Genomic DNA, 22,179 nt, shown 5'->3' on the forward strand with positions numbered 1-22,179 from the left:
TTAAGTTATGGTGATGATGGATAGCTTTGCAGATCCAAGAGATCAGAATGGTGCCGTAATAAAGACTGATAGGAAAATCATTTATTCCCATTTTCCCTCACATCATGAGATTTATGGGCATTGCTAAGGTTTACAGCATCTGTCCCCTATGACCTTCAAGTGGAAAGTGAGTCTCTTTTGGTTCACAGTTCAACCTCGAACCAGAATTTTAATTCTATTCTAGAGTACTTAAGAAAAACAAAACAAACAAACAAAAAAACCACTAATTTTTAAAGCAACGTTCCGTTTGCTATGTGTTTCTTCCCACGCCCAGTGTGTAGGTGATTTGCAAATAAGTTTGGTTGGTGAAATCTCTCCATCTTTTGGGTTCTTAATAAAAATATTAGGGCATATCAAGAATGCCTGTTTCAATGAATAAAGGATTCAAACATATTTTCTTAAACTTACAACATCTTTTACAAGTGCTGACTTTGAAAGATAATTGTGGTTAATACTTCAAAGTATGCCACAATCAGCAAGTGATTCAAACATTATTTTGTTTTGCTTAATTGGCCCATTAGTATATTGCTATCAGGGATGATTTGTGTGGCTAAGTATTGAGCAAACAAAACTGTAAGAATTGTCCAAGCAGTCAGACCAGAGATCGTTCTGATCCAGCGAGCTGTGTGTCAAATGGGGCAAGTGAGCAATGTGTTTACGTGGCCGGTAGCTTTTCTGGCATCCCCATACTGAAGAGATTCCATGCAGGTAGTACCTGCAGGTTGTTTTGTTTTAATTATTATTAGGATTTTTCCCAGAAATGTTTGCCTTCCTGTTTTTGAGAAGTATTATATATTGCAATTTTCACAAGGTTCTCTGGCAAGAAGTTGCATGTTACTGTATGATATAGGAACTTTTGCTTTTACAACATCAAAAAACCTGACTCTACAAACATTGTTGCTTAATATACCTTTTTTTTATTTCAAATCATTTTATGAGTAGTTTAGCTTGCACAGGTCCAAGCACCCTCCATTTGGAACCACATTGTGAACTCCCTGTTATGAAAATTGCCCATTTGTTCCCATCTTCTGTGTCCTGCCTTTTTAATATTCCTCATCCATACAGAGAACCTTTCCTTTTATCCCATGGCAACTTAGTCCTTGTAAGTGCCTTTGGTGAAGGACCTTGCAAAAAGCTTTTCAGAAATTAAAATGTGTCATGACAGCAAGGTCACCCTGAATAATATGCTTGTTGGCTCCTTCAAATAATTCTTATAGTTTGAGATAACACTGAACTTGATAGAAACCACAGTAGAAGGTCTGCAGTGTATTGGATGTATATGAGTCTGTTCATCCCAATTGATAATACCAGTCTCAAATAAACACAAAGATTTTAGGAGTCCATCTTTTGTTCTCTAAGGTGCTTTTGAGTATTGCATCCACATTTGTTGTCTTCTGTTTGGTTCCTATTGTAGTCAGTTTTGCTCTGCAGGTGTTAATGGAGAAATGTTATGCCAGTTATAAAGAAATGAACACAGCTGGGAAGATTCATGTGTGAATCTTATCCTAAGGCAGCTTAAGAAAAAGGGATGATATTTGTCACCTTGTGTCAGAGCAGTTCTTTGGATGACAGCTGTTCCAGGTGTTTTCTCTGTGAATTTTATGAATTGTTTTGAGGCCTCTTCCTCTGCCTGTCATTCCTGGCAGTTCCTCTGGTTCTCACCTACTTTAAGCAAAGGGTCTGGAGTGGGAACTTCCTCAGCTCCAGTGTAATCATTTAACTTAACTTTTCTGCTGTGGCCTTAAGTCTTAGCAGCACTGCATCTATGGCATCTTTATTATCTTTCTGAGCTTAGTTGTCATTGGTAATTCCTGCTTTCAAAGGCTATGAAAATAGATATAATACTGCTTTGTATATCTTTCACAAGTTGCTCCTCAGTCTGTATTGGCCTTTCTCATTTTTTAGGTATTATTGAAAAGATATTATTTATTTTCTTTGAGATTTTTATCTTAATCCTTTTATTATTTGAAAAATCATTTTTGTTAATTTGATATCTAAAAAAATTTAGCATCACAAAATGTGACTGTTCTATATTAGGGTGGTTTCTACAATAAATAGAAATATGAACGTGCTTTTGATTTGGGTCTGGTTGCGTGTGGTAAACTTGCTTTTAAATGAATGATTAACCAGTGCTTGCCTCCGGTCTCCTCTGTTGCTTCTTCATTTTGGCTATACATTAAATTAGGATGGTGCAGCATTACTGCTGTAGCAATACTAGATATTTAGTGTCAATTGAAGAGTGTATAGTTACTTGTTTAGATCATTTTGTTATCGTTATTTCCCTAAACAGAATTATCTTTAAAATATCATCATGCATTCTAATGGTGTGCATAAATAAATACCTATATGGGCTCTATCAGTATAGTACATGCAGATTTGAGGCTCGTGTGCACGTGAGTAGACCATGCTATGTGTAATGTTCAAAGCTTCCGGAAAATGTCTGTAAGGACATTTGGGCTTTGGGCTATATTGCTGCTGACCAAGTTAAACTGTTCTACAGTAAATTTGAAGCAAGTGCCACTGCTTGGTTTAGTACGTTCTGTAGATATTGCAGAATAAACTGGAGAAAAACATTTTCAGCTGTTTTTAACTTCCTCTTTAAGTAGCTGATGTAAATTTTAATTAAACTCTTCATGAAACCCAAGTATTCGTTTAGTAATGGCTCTTCATTTAAAAGTTAGTTGTTGTTCCCTCATCTTCTAGCTACAGCTTCTCTCATTTGAATGCTATGTTATTACCTGTTGACCTTTGCTAAGGTCAGATTAGTTTGATCTTTATAACCCCTAGGCTGGAGGGTTATGCTTGTGTAATACATTCTAGCTCAGGTAAGATTTCATTGCTGTGTCAACACTTATTTTCAACTAAGAAAAAAGTAGTTTACCTATCAGATAAATAAGGTCAACAGCTGAGTTTCGCAAATAACATACTTACTGTTTTCTTTTTTACTAACTGAGCTTGGTGTGTTCTTCCATCTGATGCTCTAACTATCTGCAGGCAACATTTGAAAACAGAAGCCCATGTCCTCCTGTACTTTCATGTTTCTGTTGACTGGTAACTCAAGTATCAAAAGCTGGAGATGTCTAAGAACAATAGTCTTTTCCCTCCAGTCTCAGGTGGGCGCCTGGCTGTAATGGGACGTGAAACTGTTGTATTGTTTTTACAGTGGTTATCTCCTGCACAGAGCACCTGAAATGGCCTTAACACAGATTTCTGTTTTCGTTATGGAGAGGAAAGGTGTTTTCTGCTTCTCATAGGATTACAGATTTTTCTGTGTGATCCCCTTGTGTGCGTACAGCAAATGTCTGCCATGATTACTATAACAGTTGCACTGAGATTATTAATTGCATAATTAGAATGTATAAATAAAACTTGCCATTTAACTTTGATTCTCTTGCTGAAATTCTAACATATGATGATGTGCTAAGGTAGCATGCCATAGTAAAAGCAATAATTGAACCATCAGACCACAGTTTCCTACTAACATCTATTCCTTATAATTATATTTTTCCATGGCTTAAGAGAAAATTCACAAGGGGACAGCCTCTTTGCACAGCTTGCTGCTTCATAAATCACAGTCAGAATTTTAACTCGGGCTCAGCAACCAAGTGAGCTCATTGTCTCTTCGCGGGTGTCCAAGGTACAGAAAAGTTGATGAACCAAAAAAAAGTAGTAGTCCAACAAGTTATGCTTTTTCCAGAAACCACAAGCGATTAAGATTTTCTAGGGATTTTAGGACTTTGAGGTTTATTTATGTTTCTGGTTGATTCACCAAACTTGCACAGTAGAACACTGGTAGAATGTTAAGCCTTGTGTAGCATCCCTCGATAGTTCAGGTTTGGTAAGTAATTTATAAATGTACTGGTTTCAAGTTTACATGTGCAACATGACTTACCAAGAAGATTTTAAATGGATACAGGAACTCAATTATTCTCAGCCTGTGTGGGATGTAAGATTAGTATTGCTTTCTGCTTCAGAATGAAGTCTGTCAGTGGAGGCAGAACTCTAACACCACTGGAGTAACTAAGATGTGGGATAGCTCATGTGGTCATACCTGTGTCCAGAGGGATGGAAAGAGGGTTCTCTGTAAAGATAGGGGAGGAAGAGGAGGTGGAGAGGCTGCTTTTTGTGTGAAGGGACAGCTCAGGTGTCTGGAGCACCTCCACGGACTGGGTGAGAGACTCACTGAGAGTGTGCTGGTCTGGGTCATGGGAGAGGTCACTTCTCTTGAAAGCCATTTCTGGGTGTGTGAATGAGGAAAGGGTGATCGGCAGCAGCTAGAATGTGTTCTCCAAGGGTAAATCACTCTTGACCAACCTGACCGCCTACTGTGGTGAAGTTACTGGATCTGTGGCTGAGAAGAGGGCAGTAGACACTGTCCACCTGGATTTTTAGCAAGTTCCCCCACCCCTGCCCCCGGATAGCATAACAGCCTGCACGGGCTTGGGCTGACTGCTCAGGGGAGTTCTGATGCAGAGTACCTGGGAATCCCAGTGGTCACAAGGCTGGATATGGGTCACTTGTGTGCGCTGCCAATGACAGAGGTTAACACTGTGCCGAACAGCATTAACAGGAACATAATCACTAAACTGAGGTGGTTCTTCACCTGTATTTTGCACTTGTTAGACCACGTGTGAAAGTGGGCCTCGTTTTGCCCTCCCACTCCAAGGAAGGCATTACTAAAGCGGAGCGAGGCCAGTGGAGGCCCCCAGGATGGCTGGGGCTGGAGCACTCGCCCAGGAAGGAGATGCTGAGGGAGCTGAGTTTGTCCACCCTGGAGAAGAGACAACTTTAGGGCCAAACAGCAGCCTGCTGGCTCTCTGTGGGCCAGAGCCAGGGGCTTTGTGGAGGGGCATGTGAGGGGAATGAGATGCAATGGTCACAAATTGAAGGTTTCACAGTTTATATATGGGAGGAGACAAGGGACCTACTGCACAGTAAAACAAAACTAAAAACAATACCCCCAAAACCAACAAATGAACAGAACTAAGGGAAACATAACTAAACAAAGGACAAAAGCCCCAGCAATAATACACCTGTAGAAAACAGTGAAACTCATTTTTTATTGTGACGTAAATATCTAATGGCAAGTATTGGATCTGTCAATGAAAACGTTTCTTATCTAGTCACTAATAAAAATGCCTTTCACTGTGATTCAGCTTTCAAGTCTCTTAGAAGACCAATGATAAATATTTAATAATAAAGGAGTGTTATTTCTCTAAGTGGTGAATGTTCATTTTTTTACATCCTTCCACTTATGGGAATAGGTGAGCTATATTGATCTCTCTCCAGCTTTAAAGGTAAATATTATTTTGGATTGAAAATCAATTTAGTAATTTTCTGTATGTATAAATGCATTGGAGGTGATTAGGAAAAGGGAATGCTAAGTGGAAAGGGAAATCATGGTAGAAATCCATGTACATTGTTACCTAAAGCAGTCATTGTTTTATTTGATGGAAAATCGTTGATATCTGTGATTTCATTTACGAATGTATCCTGTAAACTGTAGTTCATTTTCTGGATAATTCAGTTTGACACTGAAATCTGAAGACTTATTTTTCTCCCTTGTCAAAGCAACAGGAAAAAAAATTATGGTGAATGAAGTCATGTTTATTATGGTTTTGTATTTATTAAATATTTAGACTAGAGACCTTTGTTTTGGCCATTTGCACCTGTGCCTGCAGGGAAATATTTTTCTAAATATTTCCTTAGAGTTGGTTGCCACAGCCAGGCAATTCAGATGGTTCAGTGGATGTACATATAGAACAAACAAGGGGAATGGCAGTTAGTGGGCAAAGCATTTTTTTTAACTTACAAGATTTTTAAGTCACCTCAAAAAAAAATAATCTGCTGAGGCAAAAAAGACAATCGTTTTCAGAATTGTTACGCAGAAGTTCTGGGAAATAAGTGAAGCTTTCAGAGCTTAAATGAGGATATGCACCGTAAAGTGGTTAGAAACAAATTTGTATTCTGCCTTAAATGAATTCAGGAAGGAATGCCTGAAATTGCTGTAATGGCGAGTAACGCCTTAGCTCTTATGCCATTAAAACAGTTCAGTGCCAGAATATTCCCTCTGAGTTAATGGGCAGGTTGTGATTTATGGGCCTGCTTTTGTGCTCTGTGGCTTCCAAGAGGCAGAGCACACTTGGGCCCAGCAATGTGGTTTCGTGTTGCAGCCTCGGGATCTGCCTGTGAGGGGTAGCACCTAGTCCTGGGTGGGTTGGGACTGACCCTGTTCCTCCTATTTTGCCAGCTGTCACAGCTTTGTGAAGATCTAATTTTTCAGCATCTCATTCTACGTGTTGTGCCATTGTATTTTTAAAATATATTTTTTTCTACCTAATTTGGCCTGCAGAGCACCTTACCCAGCTCGAGTGTGAAGGCCGTGCTCCCAGCAGTATCTGTAAAGATTTCGATACTATGCAGTGCAGTAGCCCATAGTTGAATGTCTGCCTATAGAATAATGTGGGACTTGCAAACTTCTGGTAGCTTTGTTACACACTTCTGGAGAGGGCAGCTTTACAGACCGTTTTTTATTTATTTTTTATGAGGCTTGAAGGCTGAAAGCTTATAGCTGATGGTAGGTTAGATTTGGACCATATGCTACTTGTTATGTAAGGGCCTTTGTGAGTTTGTACAGCATTAGTCTTTTCAGTTATCAAATTCAAAGAAAAATAGAATTATTATGAGGAAGTTATACTTCTGTTTAGTTCTAGCAGAAGACACTCATTTTTCAATCTGAAACCACAGGTTTATGCACACACACACAAAATAAGTGCTTGGAATATGAATTTAGAGAGAAACCGTTTACAAGTACATTTCCTCTTTCCTTCCTTTCCTGCTTCCAGTAGGTCTTTTGCCTTATCAAAGAGATCAGTGATTCACTCAGCATATGGCAACAAATCTGTTGAATTGGTAATCTGTGTTAAAGCAGTGTCAATTTCCAAAAGTTAGGTGGTGATTTAGGAGAAAAGCTTTTCCCTTTCTCCAGATATCAAACTGTATCTGTACAAGAATGCTTCACCTCGTCTGCAACGTTCTGAGTCTGTCTCTGTGCAGTGCTAGGGCAATATATTTAACAGAAATCAACTCTGGGAACGTGTGCTTTGCTTGTAGATGGGTGATAAGTTCCCATTTTGGACATTTGTTCCAGTGGAAACCTGTTATCACCCACAGTAGCCAAAGGTCAGGAATGGTGTTGAGCTGCTTGTGTACCTGCTCCTCCTCGGTCCGAGGCTTTTTTCCTTCCTATTTCCTGAGCAGGTCGCTCCCTTGGGTGGTGGGAAAGACAGGCAGCCTTGCTCCTTCAAATTCAAGACAAGCAACAATCTGTTTATAATTTTCTTTTGAAGTCAGCCCGCCCAAATTGTTTGTTAACTCAGTCCGATGAACAGGGGTGAGCAGTGCCTGTGATGCAGGTACCTCCTGATATTGTTATCGCAGCAGTGAATATGCATTGCTCAGTAACTGTGTTACACTATCATAGCTGAAGCAGAGATGTCTTTCAGCCTCCAAGCTGCCACATTTATAGTTCATTTGGTTTGTTTTTGCAACAGTGCATCAGCCTCATCATCTCCTGTGCAGCCTGCTCTTTAGGTCGTCAGCTGGCAAATGCTATTTATGTAAAACAGCAGTTTAATTTTGTTTCTAGAATATGGATTTTGGAGTAATAGCAGAAAAGCTTTTTATTAAATAATTTAAGTATCACTAGCAATATGTAGTCCCTCTGAACTGAAGTACTCCTTTTTTTTTTTTGTTATTGTTTTTATAAACACTTATCGCAGCTTTTAATGGTAAGCCATAAGTGCTAAGCTGCAAGACATGGTTTGTGCTCTGATAATCCCATTACTGAGCCTTTAGAATTGCAGCATCCAAAGTTAACATCATGTGTTTGTGTGCAGTTGAAACAGTCTTTTACTTAGAGTTGTAAAGTTGTAATTATTTCCAAGTAAAAATAAAGAAGACTATCTGTGATACTGGGTAACAAAGCCAGAGTCAGCAGAAAGCTCCTAAAGTGAAGACTCCCACAGTTAAGGCAGACGTGACAGGGTTATCTCGGTCCCATATCCCTGATTTCAGAAACAATCCCCGCTATTTTGCCAGGAATGCAGCTATAAAACAGGTCAGTTTCCACTCCAGGCCAAAGAAGGAAGAAAGAGCAAAAGCCAGCCAGGTGCTTGATTGTGTTGCCAAGGGGGTCACTGTCTCTTAGCGTCCCAAGCCCATCCTGCCGCTGGCCATGGCCATGAGACATGTTTCAGCTCAAGGAGATTCTCACAGAACTCTGATGTCTGCTTTAGATAAAGTGGAGAAGAAAAGTTAATGCTGAAAGCCATTTGGTGATCTTCTAATCTCACAGAAGTGGTTTTCATAAAATTATTGTTGCTGGAATCAAATCATTACTTATGAATAAAGTTTTCGCTTTAAAGCTCTAATGGATGTGAGAACTTCAAAAACCTAGAGGCTTACATGTGCCAAGATTGAAAAATAATTTGGTGAATAAGATACGCATTGAAAATCAATACTAAGGCTTTTTCTGAGAGGTCTAGCTAATAACTTCTCGGTCCTGGGTGTGATACTGTACAACTATGAGGTGATTATTATTATTTCTGATAAACAATGCACAAAGCAAGTCCCCCTTTGTGGGAATTTGGAGATTCCTAGACCACGATGTCATACCATTGGCAAGATGGAATTGGAAGAGCATCTAGGAGAAATGTTTGCTAGCCATGAACACACAGTTATCAGAACATTCAAATGTGTTTTTAATGCATTATTGAAATTTCTTTTGCGCTTTTTCTTCTCTATTTCATTCATAAAGCTTTCTCTAAAATATTGATTGCTTGGCTTTCTGTGCTAATTTTGGTTTTATTTTTCCTGTGTGGGATCAAGTCTGAAAGTGACTTAATCCTCAAAGGCTTCAAGGAATGTTGGATCTGGCACCGAGAAAGAAAAATAGTTGGTTTGCAGTGGGAATGGTATGGAAACCAAATACTTCTAATGCTTCCTAAGAGAAGAAAAATGAGCAGCTGATGCTGATGACTTGCAACTTAACTTTCAAATTTTTATCATAAATAACTTAATAAAAGTGCTTATGTATTCTTGTCAGCCATTTTGCCATAATTTGGGCTATTACTGCTATAGCACATCACCAGATTAGTGATTGCAGAGAAAACAGAGTTTGTCAGGCAATTAAAGCACAGACAAAATTGGGCAATATGTTGCCTCACGATCATGAGTGGGTATAACGACAGCAGCGTGTCTGTGTAAACCTATGATGCCGCGTTATGCTCTGAATTCACAGCTGCTGCTCTTCCCCTATGGCTGAGCATCGCCGTAACGTGCATACAGGTCTCAGTGCAAAAACCTGCCCAGAGCAATGCAGCAGCACCCCCAGACCTTAGGGATCTATCTGAGAAAACTGAAGTCCCTAAATTCAAGCAGAGGAGGCTCCGTGGAAGGCTCAGCTTTTTGTAACGAGAGCACCAGACAACTCTTCTAGGCTTCAGCATAGTTTTTGGCAAGATCCTATCCTGTAAGGATCAGCTACTTTAAAGCTGCATTGGGGGGAATGTGCTATATTTTCATTTAATTTTCTGCAAAATATAGATGTTGCTTTAGAGAGCTCCTTTAGACAGCATCACAAGTCTTGTGAATTAACAGTTTTATATAAAATTGGACTGGTTGGCTCCCATGTTTTATACAGTTATGATAGGATTTGGTTTGGCTAAAGCATATGTTTGACATTTGTGGTAAATCCAATTGATTGTTACCATTTTTATGGTAGATATCTCAACATATTTTAAACCAAAATTTAATGCTAGTCTGTATACATCCTTTCTAATCTCACTTTTGTACTCATACAATATTATATGGGTTATGATTAGGGCACTTCCTGAAGCTGGAATGCTTAAAGTCTGCATGGAAAGAGACCGATCCCTGCTGTTCTTGTATTATTATTTGGGTTTCTGCACCACTGACTGTATAACGTATTAAGAATTTTCTTCCAGAGTTATATACAATGTTTTGTATTCCTACCAGAAAAGTAATGAAAAAATTAATAATTTTTCTCATGTATTAAAAAATATATATGTTTTCCTAGTTAAGAATTGTTATAACTGTCATAGTCTAAAAATGCAGGCAGGGAAGCTAGTACAGCTGGGAATAGCAGTTTCAGGCTTCAGATATTTCGAAGGATAAAAGTGTTTTTTTTTTTTTTTTCCTCCATTTGTGTCAGTTACTAAGTGAAATATTGTATTTTCCTGCAGACGTGAACTCAATGAAATGTTGTTATAGACTATAATTAAACCTAAAATGTAACGAGCAGGAGCTTGCAGGGTAGTCACTGCACAGCGCAACATGTGATATGTAGGAAGCCTTGTGAGAGACAGCAGGCGGGGGTTTGGGTAGCTCGTTCCCAGCCAGGGAAGGTCTGTTTGGAGGAAGGGAAAGAAATGTGCATTTTCTGAATTAAAGGTAGGGCAGAGCAATCAAAAAAAAAAAAAAAAAAAAAAAAAAAAAAAAAAAAAAGTAAAATATGTTTAAAAATAAGATATATGTAAAATAAATAAAATATATGTAAAATATATAAAACCTTGTTTTTTTAGGAGATGCAGCGCTTATATAAGCGGCTGAACTAGAATGTATATTATGAAGAAATAACTATGAAACAGTTTATTTTTCTAAATAGATAAAATTGCAATTTTCTTATACTTTGGTGATAAACTGCTGTCACTTCTGCCAGCTCATTCTGCTCTTTTGTATGAATTAAGTTATGACATATCCTTCGCCCTCGTCTAGCGACTATTATCCCTACAATATTATCTGTTCTTTCATTGAAAACTGTAGCAGAGGTGCTGGGAATAGGTTGTGGACTGATACAGTGTGTCATTTGTGGTTGAATGGTAAATGGCTTCACTGTTAAGAAAATCTTCCTAGGTCTTTGATGTTGAGTGATTAAAATCATTAAACAACTACTTACTCTAAGGTCTTTATTTGGGACTTGAGTATTTGAAAGAGACTGTAACTCAATTCAAATGAAAGAGAAGTTCAGATTTTAGATTGTAAGAATAGGCTATGAACAAGGAGGGAAGACTGTCTTACAACTGCCCAGATACATAGTACTTCTGTCCCTATACCGCTATCATTCTGCTTTTACCTTACCCTCTACCTGGCTTGAGTCCTTTTGCTTTTTTTTGTAGAACTACATCAGAGTTATATTTTTCCAAACTGTGTTTTCCTAAAGCTTTATTCTGTTTCTTTCTCATAATATGTATGTGTATATATATATATATATTTCCAGTTGTCAAAGCTCATACTTGGAGCATTATTACAGGCAAAAGCTTAAAAACGAAGAAATTATCATGTGATATCCACTAAACTCTTTGTTACATATAGGTTTAACCTGGTAATGTTCCCTGTCTATAATTTACAGAAGTAACAGTGAGATGACTGGATTGGTGTGAAAGCAAGTAAACATAGGTGTTCAAGGGACTCTGAAGGGCAGCTGAAAAATAAATCATTTGTTAACTGGAATGAGGTAACAAAATATAGATGTCATTGCCAAAAACAAAGAGATCACAGTCATTCACATTGGAGACAACTGTGGGGAGGTCATTGGGACCAGCCCGGTTTCCCTGTTCTTTCTTGTATCGGTGACAGTCTCAATACCAAGATTAGGCCTGAAGTAGAACAATAGCCGCAGTGAGAAAAAGAAAAACATATAAAGAAATGGAATTCCACAGTACAAAAGCAAGTCCGTCCTTAACAATACTAGGTTACAAACCTAGTTAAAGCACGGAGTAGTTATGGGCTGCAATGACTTTTTGATTGAGAAACCTTTCCCCAAGAGCAAGATGTGGTAACTCCAAGAGAAGCAAGGACAGGGAAGGCTCTGGGGGCCCTGCAGAAAGGCTGAGGTACTGGGCGTTTGCAGGTTGCAAATCTGACACTAGTTTGTTCCTGGAAAAGTAAGATTTTTGTATTTACCCTTGTTATATCTGGCTAGAAGCCTTAAGAAGTCCCCTGTTGATGCTGCTCGATTCCAGTATCTTTATGGATCTTTTGATTGATTTGACAGAGAGTTCATAAGCCACAGGCCTAAAGCCAGCAGCAAAACACAAGACTAGGGAAAAAAAAAAAAAAAAAGGGTACAGTCAGCCTTTCAGTTGCTTGCTTTTTTTTCTAGTCACTGTATGTTCGTGTGTAAATTAGCACGCACTATACACACAATGATGTTGTAAGTCCCCACTGAATGTAAATTCAAGAAGTGATCTTTTTCAAAATTTCCTAAATCATTGTAAAGTGGAACAAAAATTACACCTTTGCTATGGAATGAAATGGTTTCAAGATGATCTGTAGAAAATATTGGATTATGGTTTGGACATTTAATAATTTCTGTAGAAAAATATATGTTATCATTATTTTTCCATCTCCCTTGCCTAGAAGGTGGGTAAGGTTTCCAGCATTTCTTTTCAAGCATTTCATACAATTTAGGAAATTAAATTGCAGAAGAAGAGAGGATTGAAAACTTATGGCCCAGTTCAGTTGGCAGCTCTGTATTTTCGTGTCTACTTCACAGTACTAAGCTAATGCTGTCACCCAGGAGTCACTTTTTGTGCATATTGATTTTTAAAGCATTGCTGATTGATTTGCACCAGAATCACTGGCTGCAAGAATGTTTGCAAAGAACTGGTGTCATCTCTACTGTATGTTATGGCTTGAGAAGAGACTGGTTGCAGGGAAGTGAGTAGGAACACAGGGCTGGTTAATGTAGGGGAAGAAATGATCCAAAACTCACTCATGATGGGAAAATATTCCTGTGGTGTCACTTCATTTTTCCATTGATTTTTGGGCAGTGAAACTCAGCTATTACTAGTTTAGGTTGGGAAGTAAAGTAATTTTGCAAACCTGGGTTATAAAATCTGTGTCCTTCAAAGAGTATTATCAGTCAAAATCCAGCCAGATGAGTTGACTGAGGTCAATTTCTCTATGTAAGAACAAAATTCTCTTTTTCTTCTTTTCTTCAGTAAGGTAAAATGTGTTCATTAAGCTTTTAATTCAGTTTTTACCTCATTCTTAGAATTTTGGGGGGGGGCAACTATTTTCTCAAGCCAAAAACCGACACTTTTCAGTTAATTCTTGTGTAAAGTGCCAGTTGTTTTAATTAAGTGCAGCCAAGCTGAATTTCTTTCACTTGAGCTTCAAATCTGTTTTACTTGGCTCAAGTTGCTGCCACCATGACTTTTGGTTTCTTCTTCCCCCAGAATCTCCCAGCTTCATCTATGTTCCTGTCTTGCATATTCTTCCTGGATGGGAGTTTCAGAAGTAACATAGGAACACAGATGACATTAAAAAATAATGGGACTTGGCTATCAAATCATACAAGGGTCTTCGCCAGTCCTGCCATCATGTGTTCACTGCATTTGGATGTATTCTCCTCTATACTGCACTTCTCTGCAACTTAGTGAATCGTTCTTCATCTACTGTCACTTTGTATGGACCTCCCTGTTCCCTCCCTTTAAAAGTGGTGTGAACAGACTGCTGAGAGTATTGGAGGGACTGCAAATGCAAGTCCGTTTTGTACTATCTTAGCTATGCTGAGGTTTCTTATCATTAATGTAATATGTGTGAACTCTGACCTGTACCACCGTGTCTAAAACTGTAGTGACGGTGAGGATATTATGTGACAATGCCTGGAATTCTGAGTGAAACTTGATTTTTGGGTCCTCTTTAATCTGAATCTCCTTTCAGTATTTGGTTAGCATTTTTTTTTTTTGTTTGTTTTTAAGAGCTAGAGAATAAGATCACGTGTCTCTGTAAATAAAAATTAACTTTCTCTAGCCTTTTTTTTCCCATTTACTTCCTGTGTAATGCTACCAGACCACAGGAGCATTGAACTGATGGGTCTGTCCAGCTCTGATGGGTTTCTGTCCAGTTCTGATGGAGTAGTTAATGTAGGGCAGTTGTTGCTAATACTGCTTCTCTAACTAGGTCTCCAGCGTGAAACATGTTTCAGAGTGGAAAGGTAAGCTGTCAGATGCTTTAAGATTTTTTGTTTATCCCTTTCAGAGTGCGCCCGGTGAAATATGTAAAGCAGCAGCAACCACTCCACTCAAATTTTAATGACTGTTATGCAAGAATAGATCAGATCAGAGCAGTGGTTTGTCAAGCCCAATACCGTGATTCTGGTTGTGGTCGTGGCAGATGCCTGGAGATAAACATAAGGGGAGAGCAAGAATGTAGAGCCTACAGTCGTGGCCATACCCTGCCTGTCTCCAGCCCCTTGCATGCCAGGCTCCCAGAGACAGCAAGTGTTTTTATAGCTGTGAGTAGTTCCAAGAGAATTTTGTTCCATTAGTTTGACTGGTGTTTGTTTGAATTCATGTGAACTTGTGGCATCTATACCTTTCAGCAAGAAGTTCTCACAGCTTCACCGTGTTTGAGGAACTTTCTGCAGTGTTCATTTTTGCTCTGGCTGCATTTAGCTCATCCCATGGCAGCTACTTTATGAATAGGAAACAATAGATGTTCACACCCCCTAAGTCTCTGTGTCACACATGAGTTTATAGACCTCTGTCTTATCTCCATCTTCTTTTTCATCTAGAATAGTCCTGGCTGTCTTCATCATTCATTGCAGAAGCTCTTTCTTCCCCGTTGCCCTTCTCTGAACCTTTCCCAGTTCTACCAGTAGGTTCTTTTCTGCTTGTTCTTCAGCTCTTTCTAGGTGAGTATACCAATACTGAAGGCTGCATTGAAAATGGAGAGCATGTTTTGGATCTCAAGATTAATATAATGACTTGTTGCTTGTGTTCTGTTTTACTCCTAATAAAATCCAACGATTTTTTTACCCTTTTTTTGAAGTGCTATTGAGCTGATGTTTCCATGGCTTTGACTGTTTAATCCTAGAAACCCTCTAGAATTTTGGGTAGATAACCGCCCATCTTGTCAGTATCTTGCTGTTCACTTCACTTGATGTTTTCCATAGTCTAATACTGCTTCGATTTTAGAAAGGTCTTGAACATTCACCCAGCAGAGGGGTGCTGGCCTGATACCTTCCCTGCAGGGGGAGCACGGATGCACAGAAAGTTCTTTTTTCCCTGTAGTAGTTTTGGCTTTATCTCTAAATGTTCCTTGTATGCTTTGATCTTCCTGTGGTCCTTTAGGCTTTCTGGCAGTGTACTTACTTCTGATACATGAGTGCATTACTAGCTTTAAGTATTTTTTTGAGTTCTTGTTACTTCTTTTTTAACTCACCTAATCATGTTTTCACACTTAACCTGTTGGAGTTCATGATCCTTCTGATGTCATTTGAACTTTTTGATGTTTTTGTAAGATGCTTGCTTTTTTATTATTATTATTTGTGGTGTCCTTCACCATATTTTTCAGCTGTGAAGGCTTTGCTTTGGTCCTTCTAACTTAAGTGACATTTTCTCTGAATCCTCAGTGTGGTGTCTTTAAATAGTTTCCATGCTGCCCCTTAGTCTTTTGACTGCCTCTTTGAAATGTTTTTAACAAGTTTTCTTACTTCCTTTCAGTTTGGTTTTGAAGTTAAACCAAAAATCCACTGTTCTAGGTTCTCGCTGTTCCTACATGAAGAAGGGATTTGAGTATGCTGCGGTCAGTATTTCAGAGCAGTTGTTTGATGCTAGCCCTTCAGCAGGTACCACATGCTGCTCAGCATTAAGTGAAGTGCCGTTTTTCTGTTTGACTGTCTGCTCTGTGAAGCTGTTGCTAATCCTACCCTTAGATGTAGGCTTTGCAACGCCTCCTGACATGACGTTATCTAGTTTCCATGGAGGTAATGGAAGGCTCCCATTACTGTTGTGTTTTTATCCTTTGAAACATTTCTGATTTCTTCCTGTACCTACTTACATGCTTCTATTTATGTGCCTGCTGTTGCTGCCACTGGTTCAGCACTGTCAAATTTATTTACTTTTTTTTTTGTGTGTGTGTGTTTTTTAAGTATCCAGAGAAAGCCATATAAGATGAACCTCAGCTGCAACCTCTGGTTGCATATTGAGGAGCTTTTGAAAGATTAAGATATTCTGCATATTAATTGAAGTTAAATTATAGGACATGTTCATAGATGGCTACTTTGTAATCTGTACAGTATTTATTCAACAGTATCTATTTTCTCCTCTCCCTAACACAGGAAATAGCAGATATATATAATTCGTTTCTGAATAGTGATTGCTGCTGTGCTTCTCCAATCTAATTCTACTTTTGTTACATGTCCATGTATGCCAAACTTTGAAAAGTGCTGTCATTGCTCGTCAATCAGCATTATCCAACACTGCAACTGCCTGTAAGTGTTTCCTGTAACAGTACTCCTCAGCGGTGTCCCAGAGCACAGGAGGGTTTGGGGGCATCGTGTCTCCTTCCTTTTAGGTCTTGTGGGCTGCGGGTCATGTGGCGGCAGGCTGGGTGTGAGCCATTAGGATGTGTAAGAACACTACAGATAAAGCAATAGAAGAGTAATGTGGAAAAAATGAGGATGGGGAGGGAGATGAATGGAGGGGGGGATAATTTTCCCAGTGTAGGGCTGTCTGTGGTCTGCAGTGTCCCATGTGTGCATTGCGCACAGTGGAGCTCATCCCCAGCGCTGGGGAGGCAGAGATGATAGTCCACCACACAATATTGTTTAATTGGCACATTATTTAATAAAGTTGATATTTCCCCTGGTAATTAATGAAAATATTACATATGTGTAATGCTGTGTATGGATTTTGCTTTTGCTTTGGTAACATATATATTTTTAATGAAAGCCCAGTTTTTGTGGTGCCATATTCTCACTCATGTGGGAGAGCAGTGCTTCACTCAGATCAGCTCCCAGAGGAACCGATACCTCCAGTATTTAAAAAATAAGTAAATAAAAATAGGAAAAAAAAAAGTCCTGAGAATACATCAATAGCTGGAAAACAGGCTTCAGGACTAGTCAGATAAGAATAAGTCTATCTATATAAAGAGCATGGTTTTCTTAAGCAAAGAAAACCATGATCTTAAGAGGATCAACTTTATAAATGTTATACCTTGCTGAAAAAAAAGGTTATTTGAAGACATTATTTCTAACATGACGAAAACAGTCAGGAGAGAAACGTTGATGGCAAAGAGGTGTGTTTGCTTCTGTTACAGAAATGTGCTGCCTTTGATTCCACTTTTCCTTTTCTTTCCCATTAAGAAGAGAGGAATGGTAATTTACTTGTTTTATTTTTCTCTGCTGTCTCCAACTCTTCCTAAAGTTGGAGAAACTTCAAGAGGGACAAACTAGGCAACACAGAATCTGAACACGTTTTCTTCCATGGACAGATCAAGGAACTGAGGAATGTAATTTGCAATTAAAACCAAAACAAATTTGTACTTGATGTTCGTTATGAGCTCAGTTTGTATTTTGTTTTGAAATGTTTCCTGAAAAAGAAGAAGAAAATCTACAATTATATTTTCTTATAGAATTAATTTATTTTAACTGATTTTAGAGGCAGACACTTCAGTCCTGTGGTGTAGCCTGGACAACCTGACTGGTTACTACCATTGCACTTGCCTGTCTTCAGTAACAATATGAATGGGAGGGAGCAGAACTCTTAGATTGCTTTGCTGATTAATAAAATCCATATCATGAATCTCAAGTACAAGATCAAAGTTGTGTAAGGGGAAAAATAAAATAAAAGATAAACAAGAAAGAAGCGTAAGAAATGAAACTCATGCTGAAGATGTCTGTACATCTCATTAGTTTTTATAAGATGCAATCGTTTGTTTTATATTCGTGATTTCTTTGCATCAAATTTGTTGCAGAAATTATTTTTCTTAACCCCAATAGTATGGGGAACTGCTAAGCTGTTCTCTAAATGTAAAATATTTTTCTTTGTGATGTGTTTTTTTGGGCTTTTTTTGTTGGGTAACTTCATAATGCTGGTAATATAATTTATTTGATCTGCTGAGGGTAAAAGCAAGATGAAAAATGTGAAAGAAGAGTTGGTATTTTAATCTTCTTTGCTGCTAAATGCAATTTGCCCTGTGTTTTTATTAAGAACACCTCCAGAAATGCTATGCTTGGAAAAACTAAATAAATAAAAATCCTAGTAACACACAGTTCCTGGAAGCTCTTCTAGTTCTTTAAGCTTCTTTATTCTAATTACTTTTTATTTTTTAACAGTTAATTCATGAATTATGTGTAAACTTCAGCACTTTTGTCCCACCCATCTGGAGCTTTGTATTACTTTTTTTTTTCTCCCCACTTACATGTATAACAGCTCTTTCTTCCCTCCCCATCTGAGACCTTTTTCTGAAAAGATATTGGTAAATTTGAAGAGAAGTGCGATTTCTAAAAGAGCAGTATTCTCTTATTTTATTTTTAATGGGTTTTGGAAATGGGAGCAAATTGTTCATGAGGGCATAGAGGAGCAGTTGGCTGGAGGGAAAGGTATCAGAGGAGAAAAAAGGAGAGGTAGAATTAAACATGACTTTTTCTTGAGGTGCATGTAGCTATTCCTTGGAAATAATTCGTGTTTTCAATCTTATTTGAATGTCTGATTTTAGAGTGAGAAGTATTTAATTAGGGATTAATGAAAGGCCCTTTTATATTACAAATTAATGTGCCTTCAAGCTAATTTCCTCTGCTTTAAGTCCCACAATGCTGAACTTCTAATTAAAAGTTTGAAATAAGTAAAATAAGCAAATGAATGTCTTCATGACAAAATATCTAAATATGAAACTGTAGACTCTGTACCTTGACCATCCCATTTTAGCAGAGTTAATCTGCTTGTTCTTTAGTGAATTTATGCTGCATCTGGCTTTTCTTTTAACTCCCTGGAGTCAAAAGAAGGGACCTTTTATCTTAGTGTTGAAATGTTTGTCTTGTTTTGTGGATATCTTTCTGTAAGTACAGTTCCCAGTTTAAAAGTTTTACGCCGTAGTTTTGCTTCACGTTGTCCTCATTGACCTCCATGCTTATCTCAGAGGGCCATTTGAGAGAACCAAAAATGCTAGCTGTTCCCTCAAACTCTTACACTTCTTTGGACCCAAGACAGAGCAACGTATGAATCCAATCAACAACACTTAGTAACCCTGCATTGATTTCCCTTTTGCCAGCCTTTACTTGAAATGATAAAAGCAATTGGCAATATCTGTCTCATTTACTCTACTGGGCCAGCTCAAGTCAGATTTTCAATCACACATCTTTTCTGTTGTCTCCCACCTGTCTTTCTCTTTATTTGACATTGAACAGCAGTGGGAATTTGAGTTCCAGTGAATCCTGTATCACTGAGAAGGAATTTCAAAAGAATATTTTTTTTAATAGTTGAAAGAGCATTCCTCAGCATGTGAACTATGATTGTATGTATGCGTAAGCACTGTTTGCAGCCTTGGTCTTCATAGGTCCCTGAAGGAATATAAGTAAACCTCAGCAACCTCATTAGTTAATTCTCTCCATACTACCATTTATTTTCCCTGCCCCCTTCTCTCCCTCTGGTTGGTAGGGAAACCCCTAAGATCTGACAGTGAACTTTTGGTCTCAATAAAGCAGTTATACAGGGTTTGGGTGGAATTTCTGTGAACTTCACTACGAGGGAGAAAATGTGGAAAATGCTTCCTCCAAGCAAAATATGAACAAAATGTTGTGATTCATTAAGCTCCTTCCTATTTGCCTGCAAGCGAGAGCCTCACAGTTATTCAGCTGAATAGTGCGTGGCCCTGAGGGGGCAGAGCCAAAAGAAAAAGAGATGGCAATGGTCCAAAGAGCAAAATGTGTGTTTTCAGGAAAATTAGGAAATTTTGCTCCAGGCACGTCCCAACTTGAACAGTGAGTTTGTTATATTGGGATTTTATATTACTGTTTACTTTAGTTTTAAATGCAAAACAAACACTGCTTTCTAATGCTGCTTGATATCTGGAGGGTGCTCCATAGACTAAACCATCTGCTTTATTGTTTCGTATGTATTTAAGTTTTGCAGATAAGTGTTTCAAGTTAGGTTGCATGGTCTAAGGACCAGGAGGTACTTTGGCTGGTTTTGGCCTAAGTTTGTATCAGCTTCCTCGTATTGTCATTTCTTTGGCTGTTTCTGAAATACAAAATAACATTGGTTAATGTTAGACATTTGATTTTCTGCTATCATGTTTGTGTAAATTTGCTTGGAAAATTGAAATGATTAGCTACATCAAGGAGAAAAATTACTGAAGGCCGATGGTGGGAATACAAGGATGTGCAGTTGAGGTGCTTGCAGGAGAGGGCAGTCGTGTCGTGTACAGCATCTCTGGGCACCTTCCAGCGCTACCCACGTGGCGTGGCGTCTGAGTCCCAGAGCCTGTGCTGCCCTCCGCCTACAGGAGAGGTCTTTGTAGGGTTGTGTCCATGACATGCAAGTGGAAACAGAAGCCTAGCAGTTCTTTCTTTTAGCACAAATAAAACCCTTTCAAGGGCAAGATCTACCTGAGGACTTGGTAATTTTACGGAAATGAGTGGATGTTTTGTCTGATTCAAGTAAATAACTTGAATCCTGGTTAGTATGCTGGACTGATGTTGCATGTTCCTTTTTATTGTAACTTGTGTAAAAGCCCTCGCTGACCGAGCATTGTACTTGGTGTTAGCTGGGATCTGGGGCTACCCACAGCTGGGAGTGCTTGGCCTGGGGACACAGCCATTCACAGCCCAGAATAATTCCTGCTCTCTCTTTCCTTGCATTTACTGCACGTATACTGCTGTGTGGAATGCGTTGTTTACAGTGCATTTTTAGACAGGATTTTCTTTCTAATTTACTATCTTGTATTTACAAATGCAAATCTTGTTTTGTAATTGAATTTCTGGTCACTTCTGGCATAGTATGTTCAGCTGTCCATGCAGTTGTGCAAATCATGTTATTTCCTCCAGAACTATCTTCCAAAAGAAAAGGTTGTGGAAATGTCTGCCTCCTCCCAGCAAACAGGAAGGTTCGTGTTGGCATGTCACTGCCAACCTAAACATCCTGCAGACTCTTAACTACCTCACTTTATCTGTGTGTATGGTAAATGTTGCTGAGCTGTAGCTTGTTTTCCTGCCACATAGTACTTGATTGCTTGTGCTCAGTGACATTCAAAGTATTTAAGAGCTGAATATCTGGAATACTTTATACAATTTCACATCTTAATACATCATTAATTATTCTGTCTGTGTTATCTATCAAACAAATAGTGGAAATTACAAAATCATTCCTTTTTTTGTTTCCTTTAGTTGTGGTCATAACTGCCTAAATGCAGCTGCAGACTGCAGTGGTAAGAGGACAGCTGGGGAAAGTGACAAAGAGTAGAGATAAGTGATTAAAAAGATGAACTGTGAGCTTAATACCTTGAAGTAACGAACAAAATCCAGGGCTATACTCACCCTTTTAGTTCTCAGCTTGTCCTGGTCTGGTGTGGGGTCTTGGCACAGCTCCTGGGGAGCCTATTGAAGACAGTCCACGTGAATCATGGTGCCTGATGCGGGACACTATATATCCTAAGACATTCATTAACTTCTTGTTCTTAGCTTTGCCTTTGTGCCACTGCATTTGCAAGTGAGGTGACGCAGAGCTGTGGCACTTCTATCTCCAGGGCCCTCCTGATGTATCAGCAGCAGGAGGTCCCATTTCCTGGACACCCACCAAAAGACGTTCTTTTTCCCTCTATTCATGAGGCACAGAACTGTATTGGAGTAAAGCTCAGACAAACAAACATAACAACCAAGACCAGCTTTGTCCTTCTGTGAGGAAAGGCTGTTTTCTTGAGACTACCCTCTATTTGTTTTATATAAAGTTTTCAGCTGTTTCAGAAAATCAGCTGACTGCCTCCAGATGAAAGTGGTAAATTGCAGGAGACCCCAAAGAGCTCTTGCAGATACCACCACACAGAGATTTTACCCAATATGTTAGAAAACTAATGCTACTGGCTGCTGAGAGGAAATGGAAAAAGAAATACAGATGCCACATGGATCATCTCTACTATGTGGGAAAAATGTTGTTTTAGCCCCAAATTGTGAGGAGAAAAAGTTGTGAGCACTGCAGGAGCTGTGGTGCCAAAGGAAGGAGCTTACAACAACCCCAGGGAGAGGGGCCAGGGAAATCTGAGCAGCGCACGGCACAGGAGCAGCTCATCTGCTGTAGCTGGGCTCATGGCTTTTAGGTATGGGACAGTAATTCA

The 22,179-nt window shown here is 38.9% G+C and overlaps 1 protein-coding gene and 1 long non-coding RNA gene across 7 annotated transcripts in view; both read left to right on the top strand.

Annotated features, from left to right (window-relative positions):
- The window catches only part of SLIT3 (slit guidance ligand 3), a 513,498-nt gene that overhangs the window by 159,311 nt on the left and 332,008 nt on the right, over nucleotides 1–22,179 (top strand). The window lies entirely within an intron of this gene.
- LOC121078035 lies at nucleotides 14,093–18,119 on the top strand. The gene is made up of 3 exons (XR_005824423.1): nucleotides 14,093–14,761; nucleotides 15,611–16,342; nucleotides 17,170–18,119. It is a non-coding gene; the product is annotated as an uncharacterized LOC121078035 (long non-coding RNA).

Source organism: Cygnus olor, chromosome 14 (genome assembly GCF_009769625.2).
Source record: "Cygnus olor isolate bCygOlo1 chromosome 14, bCygOlo1.pri.v2, whole genome shotgun sequence".
Taxonomy (NCBI): Eukaryota; Metazoa; Chordata; class Aves; order Anseriformes; family Anatidae; genus Cygnus; species Cygnus olor.